This window comes from Anabrus simplex, chromosome 5, assembly GCF_040414725.1.
Source record: "Anabrus simplex isolate iqAnaSimp1 chromosome 5, ASM4041472v1, whole genome shotgun sequence".
In the NCBI taxonomy this organism is placed as follows: Eukaryota; Metazoa; Arthropoda; class Insecta; order Orthoptera; family Tettigoniidae; genus Anabrus; species Anabrus simplex.
In genome coordinates, this window is record NC_090269.1 from 208,199,178 (window position 1) to 208,213,760 (window position 14,583).

Consider the following 14,583-nt stretch of genomic DNA (forward strand, 5'->3'; position numbering starts at 1 on the left):
TTTCATTAGACCACTAATAACATAAATAGTTGAGAATTCAATTTTAGGCCTTCCCCTAAACTACCATTTCACTCAGCGTGAGTAAAATGATTTAGGGTCTATAGCCTAGATTGTAGAGGCTCATCCCCTGACTTCACATACCGATTTTCATTAAATTCTCTTCAACCGTTTTCTCGTGATGCGTGTACATACATACATACAGACAGACAGACAGACAGACAGACAGACAGACAGACAGACAGACAGACAGACAGACAGACAGACAGACAGACAGACAGACAGACAGACAGACAGACAGACAGACAGACAGACAGACAGAAATTACGGAAACGTAAAAAGTGCATTTTCTTGTTACTATGGACATGACCGATACAGAAATACCATTATTTTCAAATTCTGAGCAATGTACAGACAAAACTCTTATTTTATATATATATAGATATCCTCTGAAGAACGGGCGTACGGACGCATGGTAGCGTAACATTATTTTACCAGTAGTGTGACTCTGGGAATTGCATAAATCATGACTTGTTACATCAGTCGCATTATCCGTACCCCATTTGACTGCTACCAAAACTATGAGAAAGGGAGGTGGTTTGTCACCAATATACTGTGTTTATTGCATCCTCTTCAGTAATTCCTTGGTGTCCAAATTCACCCGCATTATTACATCATATTTCCTTGAATCATTGATTGTTATTAAAATTCATCCTATAAGCTATATGATTCTTGTGATTTAATAATAATAATAATAATAATAATAATAATAATAATAATAATAATAATAATAATAATAATAATAATAATATGATTTGTTATACGTTCCATTAACTACTTGGTTTACGGAGACGCCGAGTTGCCGAAGTTTTGTCCCAGATATATTTTATTTATATTGGTAAATTTACTGACACAAAGCCCGCGGTATTTGAGCACCTCAAAATACTATGTGTCGGAATCAAACTCACTAATTTGGAATCAGTAGGCCTACCGTCTGAGCTAGCTTGTGATTTAACTGGCGACATAGGCCCTACTGCTCGAAAGCAAGTATTTAGAAACAGGCCCATTTACTTCCTTTCGTCACCTTACCTTCTTAAGACGACATTTCCGTTTGACCAACTCTGCGTTATCTGTTTTAATTCCTTTTCATATGCGTTAACCATGACATGATTTATTACAGGAAGAGTTAGTTACTCACCTGGGCTGCAAATCTCTGACCCCTCCAGCTGGCCATAACACGGACACGAGGACAGTTTGGTTATCAGAAAACTTCACGTTCATGCTGCGATATGGTGGCGTAAACAGGTTATATGTTGTTGTTGTATTCGTGTGGTTTCATATAAAGGTCTTTCGAACATCGCGGTCAATAGCATCACATGCTTAATGCGCACGAAGTTTTTCTCATAACTGTATTTATTTTTGTGGTAAATGCACTTGTGTATGAGTTTTGCATTTTATTGAAGACAGGATGAGGGTAAAAGAAGACAGCCGAATATGTTTGATTAAAGGTCTCCAACGACAGGACAACTGTAGTGAAGTTCTTTTTATTGTCAGTTCTAATCATCTCTTCTAAATGAATGAGAGTACATACAGTAGACTACATACATATATATCGACGGTGCGCGAGCGATACCTTGTATCCCACCCACAATGTTCTTCCAATTTATTATCCTCCTTAAGACTGGTCACGCCTCCCAGCCACGCATGGATATGTAGTCCCTCAGAACAACGTTCGTTCTGTTCATTTATACTGCAGGAGTGTGCAAATATACCTCCTTCATGAAAATATACATTCCTACAGTACGGTACAGTCCGGTTCCATAGTCGCAGGGGACACGGGTTCGATTCCCGGCAGGGTCGGAAATTTTAACCATCATTGGTTAATTTCGCTGGCACGAGGGCTGGGTGTATGTGTCATCTTCATCATAATCTCATCTTCAGCACGACGCGCAGGTCACCTACGGGAGTCAAATCAAAAGATCTGCACGTGGCGAGCCGAACTTGTCCTCGGACACTCCCGGCACTAAAAGCCATATGCCATTTCATTTCATTTCAGTACGGTACAATAAGATACATTTTCCTTTACATACTGGCGTAAGAAAAGAACACAGCGAACATTGTTTTGATGGACTGCATATCCATGTGTGGCTGGGAGGCGTGACCAGTCTTAAGTATAATGGATAGGAAAAGAATTGTGGAATACGAGGTGTTGCTCGTGCACCGTCCATACGCTGCTCAGAAATTAAATTCGGTCACCTTTTTATGAGTTCATATCTCCATGATATTAAAATGAGAACAGACAGAAAATGAAAACAAGCCTTCTTCTTTTCAACAATAATTTAGGATTGAAATGAAAAGGATTCTTTGGGCACTCAATACACGATTTCATTGCACAACGTCTCATAAACACAGTTATCTCCAGTCATACACCATACTGGCTATAGGGTAATTAAACACCCTAAATAAGAAATACTGCCACCCTCTCACATGGATAGCAGATTCATGACGCCTTCTCACGTTTTTGACAATGCGCCGCACTTTCAGTTGTAGCAGACGTTCCCACTCTTTTAAAAACGCGCGTCTTCAAGGGATAGTAGTGTTTGGAGTGTTGGATTTCGCACTCGGATGGGTTGCTCCACTTGGTCCCAAACTTATTCGATCGGATTCCAGTCGTTACTTCTGGATGGCCATTCCATTCGTCGCACGTGGTGCTCTTGCATGAATCTCCGAACGATGTTGAAATACAGCGCTCTGGCATGTTACTGCGTATTTTCTAAGTTGCCTCAAGTGAGGAATCACGTGTGGCACCAAGATCTCGTCAATGTACCGTTGAGCAATTAAGGACCCGTTTCGAATGATCAGGAGATCGGTTTTCTTGTCAAAACTTATTCCTGCCTACACCTTAAGAGGCCTACATACATAAGCATTGGTAGATTGCGTACGATATAATACAAGACGGATTTCATCTGAGAACATTTCAGGACGGTAGTGTCTTAGCTGCCAGTGCAGATGATCCCTATCAAACTGCAGAGTTTCGTGACGCACAAAATGATTCTCACCATGGGTTGGTTTCCCTTGATGGCCTGTACCATGGCGCTCTGCAACACTTCCAGTCTCCTGGAAACATTTCCCCACGGATACCAAATCGTATTCTGAGCAATCGTTGGCATTCTGGCAACGTACTTCTACGAGTAACCCATTGAAGCAGTTTAACATTATAAGTGCATGAGTGGCTTAATTCGATGACAACTGCTTGCACCGCTATCTACCTCGGTCCGAGCGATCACCCATGATTTGAAAGCACTGTATTCCTCACAGATTAACCTTCGCACACTCTTTGTATTGGAGTACTAGAATTTACAACTAACACTGACTCTTCCGAACAACCGGATAACAGTGGTGCCCTCTCTTACGTAAACAGGACATGTTATTGCCGTAAGAGTCCAGTCCCCATCCCATTATGGATTCGTTCAGTTTAGTTAGGAATCTCTATAAACCAAGTTTTTTTTTTTTTTTTTTTGAGCAGTACGAGCCTCCATTAATTAGGTCTATGCGGTACCACAACACTAATTTTGTAACTGCAATAGATCTGTGAGCCTCATGTAGTTCTGTACCTGCAGTCCTGAAATAATTAAAACAGTATAACCATCGACTTGCTTTCCCTACGTTTGTATTACCCGCCTTGGACGAGTCTCTCATTCCTATCGGTAACCTATCCTCCAATGTCCCCACTACCGAAGTTGGCTTAAGTTATATTCAAAGCTTCATTCATAGATTTCATTACTAACTTAGCTTTTATCTCCTCATTGTCATTATCTTCCTGCCATTGTTCCTGCTTCTACCAGCTGTCATTTTCGCCGGTTTTACATCAAGACATCAAGACGCATCCTCTTCGCTGACTCAGCCAGTTCTACATCCTTTCATTTTCCTTCCTTCCTTCCTTCCTTCCTTCCTTCCTTCCTTCCTTCCTTCCTTCCTTCCTTCTTTCCTTCCATAAGCACCATTAATATTGATAGCACCCCATCGAAACCTACTACGTCATTCCGAGGAGTCCATGGCCTATCGTATGGAAATATGGCTCTGTCATTCCCATAAGTTAGAAGATTATGAACGTGCTCGTTAAACGTCTGTCAAGTAGACCGCTAGAATGACATAGCCTATAGACCCAGTGAAAATATCTTCTTTTACGGTTTAGGAATCCGCGGTAGATTGTATAGTCTCAGAGGCCTGATCACAAGGAGGACCATGACTCAGAATATGTCTGAGATGCACACTCCCATTACATGGCAACTGGTATCTCGATTCTCAGGACCACTTACTAAGCCACTCAACCGTTGTCCATGGTCCGCGAACTAGGACATATCTACAAGAACCCACACCACGTGGATGACGTGGATAACTGTATCAAAGGATAATTTTTATCGTCTTCTATTTCTTGCAATCAAATTATTAAGTAAATATGATGAAATAATAGCGCAAATAAAACATATCAGCTTAATTAATGAAGCATTTAAAAGCAAGTCAATTCTTTTATACATGATAATTAATTAAATTATATGCTCCTCCTCGAAACGTCATTCAGACCAGCATTTTAGTCAGATTTTTCATCTTTCTACCCTATAATAATTTTCGTGATACTTGACATGTGATACCTATTCAGTGAGATACTGGCGATTAACCCTGAGTAGAACAGCCTATAAATTATGTACAGCAACGATAGAACGATCAGTCAAGTGCTCACAGTCCGACTAGTGAAGAATTACATTGCAGTTACTCTAGAGTGTTGCCTGCTGCCATTTCTTGATGGATACAGTACTTTTGTATCCATCTCTTGGCACAGGCCAGAGTAAAGTGTAGCTTCCGCCGAAGTCCCAGTCTCATCCATGGCTGTGACAATATGGAAGCTGCTGGGGTATGGGTGGTGCTGATTAATGACATTCAGAGCACGACTAGTGCATCTGAGTGTTATGAAAGGTGTTGCTCATAGGGTCAGTCGTGCTGCAATAGCACTTTCTGACCCACTGAGGAAAGCAATGGCAAACTACCTCACTTGTCGTCTTGCCTAGTACGCCTCATTTCGGTGCTGCCATTGGTTTTTGCGGTTTCCTTATAACCACATAACCTTTGGTGGTGCTATTTGAGGATCCAACCAGTCTCTGGGCTGATGACCTAACAGACAGACAGACTCTAGAGGGAAAAATGAAGAAACACTCACGTACGTACATGCACAATGAAGTACGTACATTCATACATGATAGAATATTTTCCCTTGCAAAGTTCATTCTGTGAATGAAGTAAACGCCTCAATAAATCTCTGATAGTAGCAAGCATTATTTCTACGTCACTTGCCTTCAAATAATTTTATGCTAATTCTGTTTATCGTCTCTTAGGTCTTCTCCGGCTTGTTTCATTCAGAATCCTATGCCATTAGTCCATTACATTCCCCGTAATCCTCTTTTCACCTCGCATAGTCTCTCAACATCTAAGCCTGTTCATATGTACGGTTTATCCAAAGTTTCCATTCCAAACGTATCGTTCATATGCTCGTTAAGAATAATCGCTTGTCATTGTTCGCACTATTCGTACCGGTAATCATTCTCGCTACTTGTATATCCTTTTACTGTACCTTATACATAAGTTATCTGGAGTGCACTCAATATTAATTTTTTTCAATATAAATTCAAGTGAGCCTGTAAAAAGAAAGGGATGTAAAAACAAGCTCTCTTTTTCGATTACAACTACCTAAAACCAGTTGAATAGGTCAGATTGTAGAGCACTGGGGTTTTGAACCAAAGGTCGCTGAATCGATCCCGGCTCAGTTCCATGGTATTTTGAGGGACTGAAATACGCCCGGCTCATGTCGGTAAATATACAGAAACGTAAAACAAAACTTTCTCGCGTCTCTGAAAACCATAAAATTAGTTAGTGGAATTAAACATTAATACGATTAACTATTAGGATATTTACGCTTAATATTTAAAATAGGCGGCCTTATGATAACGGAATGAGTGTGAGTGTTCTATGGTGTGCAGTCCAAGAGCCTCCATAAGTCATGGTAATTTGAACAATGCTGCCTGGGTCTCCTTGTTTGTCAGTCAGTCTGTTCGTAAATCACCAGGTGTGCGCAGGCGTAAGGAAGGTACTTCTAACATTAAATCGATTGTTATTAAAATATATCCGGAAAATTATTGTTCACAAAATTATCCTCTAAGAACTGTTAACTAAATTGAGAAAATATTTCGTCTCTACAATATAGGTAAATATACTAATAGAAAAAAAGACTATTTCAAAATAGCAAAAAAAAAAAAAAAAGCGTCTGGCTATTAATAAAAGAGAATGACGTAACCAAAATATTTCAGTAATCTCATTACCAATATGTTCTTTCTTAAAAAAAAAAAAAAACTTCAACGTGCATCAGAATAGATAGTGTGGCGGGGGTTATTGATTTAATGAAAATGACAATAAGACTTTTATACTCTCATAAAATACATTGAACGAGGAAAAGAAACAGTTTAGACCCTTCGGTGGATGACGATATCAAAGTGTAAAAGTTAGCCTTGAAAGGCGAAAAATTAACTACGCCCTAGGTCCCGTAAACCTATTAACTTAGTGTTGGATAACGAAGGAAGGAAGGAAGGAAGGAAGGAAGGAAGGAAGGAAACCTGCGGTTTTTCGTGATTGTTAATATCGTGATCACAGCTACAGAACCTGTAATTTTGCGTGAAATTCGAAAGCTGCCCATGCATTTGCCAGAGTTGAAACCATACTGACATATCCAAATAAGGTAACGAGGTAAGATAACAGGAGAAGTCTGTTACAAGTAAGTGGAAGTAATGCCAGACTCAACTGTGACCCCATATTTACGACACATCACATTAAAAACGCCTCCTTGAGGAGGAAGAGGAACGGGTAAGACGACTCTTTGAGATCTTCCGAATGATGCGAGTAACACCCTGCGAGTGCAATGTTTTCACGGCCAATTTTCTAATCTACACGTCGCTGCAGTGATTAGCACAGCAGCTTCCTGTTTGGTTGTTCCTGTATCGATTCTCGGACTGCAATGGAGAATTTAATTCTTGATACAAGGATTAAAGCACGGTGGTCTAAGTATCATGAGGACAGATTAAGAGAGAAGTTGATTCAAATACCTCTCACTCATTCTAGTAGTAGTTATCTGTGGAACAAGGGCCTGGAGTTGCCGAACATACAGAAAACCACCAATACTTCGTTCCGTGTCCGGGTACCAATTAACCGGAAACACAAATGCCAGAGAACACGCTATAGGCCTATAGCCTATTGTCTAAGTACTTTGAACTCCTGACCATGATGTCTAATCAACAAAATACCAATAACTAAAGTATGGACCGTATAGTCAAGTGAAACTGTCACTGCCTTCTTACAAGCTGGCCGCGCTTCGAATCCCAGTCACTGTCCCTTCACTATTGTTATTTCGTCTCGGTGTTTTCCAAATTCGTACGTTCCTCATCGCCAGATGTTTCATTTCAGACTTGTGTCAATGTCAAACACCTGTCAATGTCATATGTTACGTACACATGTTATGTGACCCTCTCAGACTGATTCTGATGACTCGGTCTGCTTCCGCTTCGAACGCTAGCGCTGTGCCACGTCCGGGGGGCCATCTGGTGACGAATGAACGTACCATTTCCACTTCTATTATAACGTCTAAATTTCAAAAAGTCATTGTTTAAGAAGCCTTTCTCGTGAACAGTCGAGTTTTTCTTCTGATGACACAGAGCACAGTTCTCTGTGAAACGTAAAAAAATGTAAAGAATTTCACCCTATTTTCTTGACACGGCATAAGCCCGAAAGCCTATACAGTAACATGTCTGTAAGATATTTATTTTCTGATATTTTCACCAATTTAATTGGGGTCGGCAATTGATGCTGATTTGGCCCAGTTTTATGGCCGGATGCCCTTCCTGACGCCAACTAAATACGGAGGCCTTTATCCACCCTTTCGTGTTTCTTTGATGTTCGTTCGTATGGCGTGCTATATATAGATGAAGGGAAGTGTATTAAGACGAACACAAGCCCCCTGTCCCCAAGCCAGAAATCGAACCCGCAGCCCTCTGAACTGAAAGGTAGTATCCTGATCACTCCGCCAAGGAGTCGAATGAATCCCGGTCAAAAAAGGTCACATCCCCGTAATTCGAAATTAACCCAAAACTGAATATCTTATAGCTATCATCTCGTAAAATTAAAAGCTCGCTTGTTTGCTTGGAATCATAGTGGCATTGAAGAAACTGAGGTTTAAATGTCCGTCGAAATGCTCATGTTCTTACGAGCTGTTCGCCGTCATAGGAAAAACTGCTGATTGATAGAGTATCTGACTAAGATCGCTAAGTCTATATTGTAAACAAATTCTTGCTTCTGGACGCTCATTTTCTGTCAAGTAAAACTTTCAAAACAGTAAAGATTACGTTTTCATAGTAGGTACTCACGGTCCACAAATAGGCTTATACACGATGTTTTGAGCCGATTTGTTCAACGGTTCCAGAAATACAGGACTGAAACACGATTGGTGTTACATGGACACTTCATTCCAGAGTTCGGACAACAGCCAACCTTTTGTCGTACTCGAGAGTGTTATCTCACGAATAATAAACACTTTGGGTCATGTATCTGTCAGCTTGCATTCTGACGACAGTGTGTTCGAACCACGAAGTCGGCAGCCCCAAATATGGTTTTCCATGGTTTTTCATTTTTTCACCAGTGAAATACTGGGGCTGTACCTTAATCACCGGGCAAGTTGGCCGTGCGTTTAGGGGCGCGCAGCTGTGAGCTTGCATCCCGGAGATAAATGGGTTCGAACCCCACTGTCTGCATCCCTGAAGATTGTTTTCCGTGGTTTCCCATTTTCACACCAGGCTAATGCTGAGGCTGTACCTTAATTAAAGCCACGGCCGATTCCTTCCCACTCTTAGGCCTTTCCTATACCATCGTCGTAATAAGACCTAGCCTATCTGTGACGGTGCGACATAAAGCAATTAGCAAAAAAAAAAAAAAAAAAGAAAAGAAATTCTAAAAGAAAAGTACCTTAATCAGGGCTACGGTCGATTTCTTCCCACTCTTAGCCCTTTCCTGTTCCATCGTCTCTATAAGACCTATCTGCGATGCGACTTACAGCAAATAATAATAATAATAATAATAATAATAATAATAATAATAATAATAATAATAATAATAATAATAATAATAATAACTCAGAATCTCAGGTGGTGTGATCATGCCACAGACAGTTTGTGCCCAACGATGAGTGCCATAGTAGGCCTACCTTAAAATCTGTTCCTCCCACTCCTACTACTTCGATATTGAGCCTTTTAAAGCAATCTTGTATCATTCCGACAGTCCTGAGCTTCATTCACGGCTTTGCTAAGAAATTAAGTAGAACAGAATGAACTCAACAACTGGTAACCCAATTGAGAAGAAAAGTGTACCTATTAAGTTTTCTCACTCTTGGTCATCCAGAAAGTAGTTTTCAGTGACCTCTCACTTCAGTTCCTCACGAATGCCAGTGGTATATTAGCTAACATAAAAGGCAACAAACAAGCAAACAAACACACAAACAAACCAACAAACAAACAAACCCAATGGTGCTACAGCTGTGATAGACTCTGGGCTACCAAGCGATCACAGCTCAGCCCGAAAGCGTGATGATTATGAGGTGACACGTGATCCGCGCGACTAATCCTTTCGGCCATTATTCTTGGCTTTCTTGACCGGGACCGCTATCTCACCTTCAGATATCTCCTCAAATGTAGTCACGTAGGCTGAGTGGACCTAGTACCAGCTCTCAGATCACGGTAACATTCCCTGATCTGGCCTGGAATCGATTCTGACCGGGCTGAGTGGCTCAGACGGTTGAGGCGCTGTCCTGACCCCAACTTGTCAGGTTCGAACCTGGCTCAGTCCGGTGGTATATGAAGGTGATCAAATACGTCAGCCTCGTGTCGGTAGATTTACTGGCATGTAAAGGAACTCCTGCAGGACAACATTCAAGCACCTGGGCGTATCTGAAAACCGGTGAAAATAGTTAGTGAGGTGTAAAAACGTTAAAAATCGATTCTGGGGCCTCCACGTAAAACGCACGCACACTAATCCTAGACCATTTGTTCGTCACATAAAAGGCAAAACCAATGTCATACGATCCCTAAGACGTACGCACGCGCACACACAGAGAGGGAGAGAGCTACGCAGATTATCAGACAGAGCTGTTAATTAACAATATCCCTCAAGCCCATTAATATGAAGAAGAGGACCACCACCACCACCACCACCACAACAACAACAACAACAGCAGCAACAACAGCAACAAGCACAACAACACGAGTAGAGCTCTAGTTTTCAGTTATGGGCTTTTCATTCTGTGATTTAATCCATGGTATCAATTCGTAAATTACTTTTTTAATAATATTGCTGTTGTTAGTTTTGTGTCCCATTGACCACTTCTATGGTTTTTAGAGACGCCCATGTGCTGGAATTTTGTCCCCCTGGAAGTTAACTTACGTAACGCTACATCCACCGACACGAGACTGTCCTATTTGGTGACCAATATAATTGGACTGTGCCAGCGTCGAATTCGCCAACTTGAGCTTTTCAATTTTTCTATGTAAGCTACATAACCTCAGGATGCAAAATTCCTGAATTTGTTTTCAGTTCTCACAGGGATCAGGTAAATCTTGCGTTACATCCATTTACTTCTTTCACTTGCCTTCCCCATTTTCCTCGCAGAAACTCTGAATTTGACCGAGAGGGTGGTGCCATAGGGCCTCCTACACTTACCTTTCCTAGAGTCTTAGAATCTTAACTTTCATTTTATTCATCTGACCTTCTTCGATCATCCGCGAAACTTAAACGTGTCATTCATCGTTCTTTCCCTTTTCTATTCGATACTTTAATCTTCTGATTTTCTAAAATCATAGTTCTAACACACACACACACACACACACACACACACACACACACACACACACACACACACACACACACACACAGAGAGAGAGAGAGAGAGAGGGATGTGAGCCTCGCAGGTAATAATAATTTCGTGTGCAGCTCTTGTAAGGCAGACCCTCCGATGAGGGTGGGCGGCATCTATCATGTGGAGGTAACTGCGTGTTATTGTGGTGGAGGATAGTGTTATGTGTGGTGTGTGAATTGCAGGGATTTTGGGGACAGCACAAACCCCCAGCCCCCGAGCCACTGGAATTAACCAATGAAGGTTAAAATCCCCAAGCCGGCCGGTAGTCAAACCCGGGACCCTCTGATCTGAAGGCCATTACGCTGACCATTCAGCCAACGAGTCAGAAAGCTACACAGGTTATCAGGCCAAGTTCTCACACATTAGCTGCATAGCTCTATGGTTTCGTTTAGTCCCACACCTGTTTTCCTCAAATCAAATGAAGCCAAATAGAATCGATAATAACATATTGCGAAAAACGACAGAACATTACAAAATTGTCTAGTTATAGGTTGTACTCATGCATTCACTACTCTATGTAGGCTATAACCTATAGGAAACGATATGAGTAAAGATTTGGAATCACAGAAAAGGCTTTTTGCGGATAATGTATAGAATAATAATAAATAACTCACGTTACAGGGTTGTAAGCGACTGCAGAATGACCTCGATAATGCTATGAGATGGCCAGCAGATGATGGTAAACACGGTGGATCGTCAGGTTGTTAAGTTTTACGAAGAGAAAAAGTTCTCTCATTTTTAATAACTGTGTTGTTGGGGTGAAAGTACCTCGTGGGGATCACTGTATCATATGTATCTGGGAATGATCTTCATTGAGGTAATCGCATTTTTTAAAATGGTATTTGTTCGGGGCGTCGACCTAGAAAGACCTTTTGTCCCTACTTGCACCATATGTAAGGAACCTGCGTGTATTTTGTAAATGGCGGAGATGTAAAGTGTTGAATGTGAGGAAAGGAGCGTCAAGGACGACACAAACACCCAGACCCCAGGCCAGGGATATTAATCATTTACAATTAAAAACCCCTGACGCGGCCGGGAATCGAATCCGGGGCCGCCGGGTGACAGGCGGACGCGTGGCCCCCTACACCGCGGGGCCGGACGGGGTAATCGCATTAATCAGGTTTTAAATAAAGTTTACAGATTTTTTCATATGGTTATGAGGGTATTTATGATTTGTATTACGGATGTAAAGGAGAAGACGTATAAGTCGCTGGTAAGACACCATCAGAGTACGGTTCCAGTATATGGCACTCGCACCAGGATTACTTTTTACCGGAGTTGGAAAAGATCCGAGGAAATGAGCAGTGTTACGGAAATGTTACAAACTTGGGGTTAGGAAAACTTGGAGTAAGCAGACGAACTGCTCGACTACGCGGTATGTCAGCGGAGAGATTGCATGGGATGACATTAGCAGACAAATAAGTTGGAATCGAGTTTTTAGTTTAGGAATGATCATTATATGAAGATAAAAATTGGAATTCAAGACGACGAAGTGGGCAAAATATTCTCGTAGGAAGAGGAATGTGGGATTAGAATAATTCAGGCTACCAAGGGAGATGTTCGAAAGTTTGCCTACTTCTTTGAGACGGTGGGATTATTATTAACTTCGTCTTCTTATTCTTATTCTAATTATTATTATAGCTCTATGTCTGTGGTTCAGTGGTAGAGTGGTGGTCGCCGGATCCCAAGATAGCGACTTCAAACCCTGCAGAGGTAGCAGGATATTTGAAGGATGGAAAGAATTTCATTCGACACTCCATGCCGTGCGAGGTTAGCGTGAAAAAAATTACACGTTTGGTGTTCACCCAATGAAATTAATTAATAATGTTGTATGTCCTCCGGGGAGGTTCAGGTCTTTTCCTAGTAGATGGCCTACAGGCAACCTGCAGGTTTAGGAAAATGGAATAGGCCTACTACCTAAGATGATGTCTAATATTGAAGACATCACAAATAGTCTACCCAGCACCCGGGCCAGACGAATTAACCAATAAAGTTTAAAACCTCCGACCCGGCCGGAAATCAAACCCGGGATACCTTGGACGAATGGCCAGCATGCTAACCATTCAGCCATGAACCTGGACATAAAATTCGTTGAAAACTCAGCCGTAGACGTCCAAGAGATTTACTCTGCCATCAAGTAGGCCTGGAATAAACATGAACGTCAAAATTGACGAGCATGCAGCCAGATGGCATCGAATTCATATATATGTCTGTACACGGTAGCTGAGGCTATATTATTATTATTATTATTATTATTATTATTATTATTATTATTATTATTATTATTATTAATCAATTCATTCATTCATTAATCCATTCATTCATTCATTCATTCATTCATTGCATTTTTTCGAAGCGTATCTTTTCTCTAATTGGTTGTAAATGGTTCAGAACTCTTGTAGGCCCTACACAGCAACACTTGACCGGGGTGACAATTGCGAAGAAACAAATCTCTTACATTGTGCCCTTTGCCCTGAATGGCCGAAGACAATGCTACCTTACCTCTGAATTATTATCGTTTTTTCATAAACGCCTGCATATTTCTACTCTGAAAGAAGTTCCCTACATACTTCAAAGTAGTCCTCCTAATTTTAAAGATTATTTCTCTCCTCGAATTTAGATCCGTCGTGAAGGATATGCAGAAATTTGCCCCTCGATCGCTCCGTCGACCTCCCGTCAGCTACCTCGTTCTCCCCTCCTCTCAGCCTGTCTTACACATTGCATTATGTAAATAGCAGTCAGCCCGCTTGTTGTGATTCCGGAGGGGATGTTCTACAGCCGTTGGCGCTGGACGATGCCAGATATAACGAACATACTTCAGCTACTGCACTCCTGTTTCCTTCACCTCATTTATAATGCAGCCGTGCGCAGAAGAGACTTACATTTCACGACATTGCAACTTCTAACCCATGGGAGCCACTAGGCACAAGGAATAAGTTAGCCATAAGCCATATAACATCTTCATTCCATCAACAATCAAAACAAGCTGAACTCTGGTATACAACCCACTCCCAGCAAGAGTATAATACCTATATATTTGCTATTTGCTTTACGTCGCACCGACACAGATAGGTCTTATGGCGACGATGGGATGGGAAAGACCTAGGAATGGGAAGGAAGCGGCCGTGGCCTTAATTAAGGTACAGCCCCAGCATTTGCCTGGTGTGAAAATGGGAAACCACGGAAAAACATCTTCAGAGCTGCCGACAGTGGGCTTCGAATCCACTATCTCCCGATTACTGGATACTGGCCGCACTTAAGCGACTGCAGCTATCGAGTTCGGTGAGTATAATAATAATAATAATAATAATAATAATAATAATAATGTCGGGCTGAGTGGCTCAGGCGATTGAGGCGCTGGCCTTCTGACCTCAACGTGACAGGTTCGATCCTAGCTCAGTCCGGTGGTATTTGAAGGTGCTCAAATACGTCAGCCTCGTGTCGATAAATTTACTGGCACGTAAAGGAACTCTTGCGGGATTAGATTTCGGCACCTTGGCATCTCAGAAAACCGTCAAACGTGGTTAGTTGGACATAAAAGCAATAACATAATAATAATAATAATAATAATAATAATAATAATAATA

General features: G+C 41.4%; 1 long non-coding RNA gene across 2 annotated transcripts in view; it reads right to left on the reverse strand.

Moving 5' to 3' along the window:
• The window catches only part of LOC136874773 (uncharacterized), a 132,127-nt gene that overhangs the window by 107,351 nt on the left and 10,193 nt on the right, over positions 1-14,583 (reverse strand). The window lies entirely within an intron of this gene.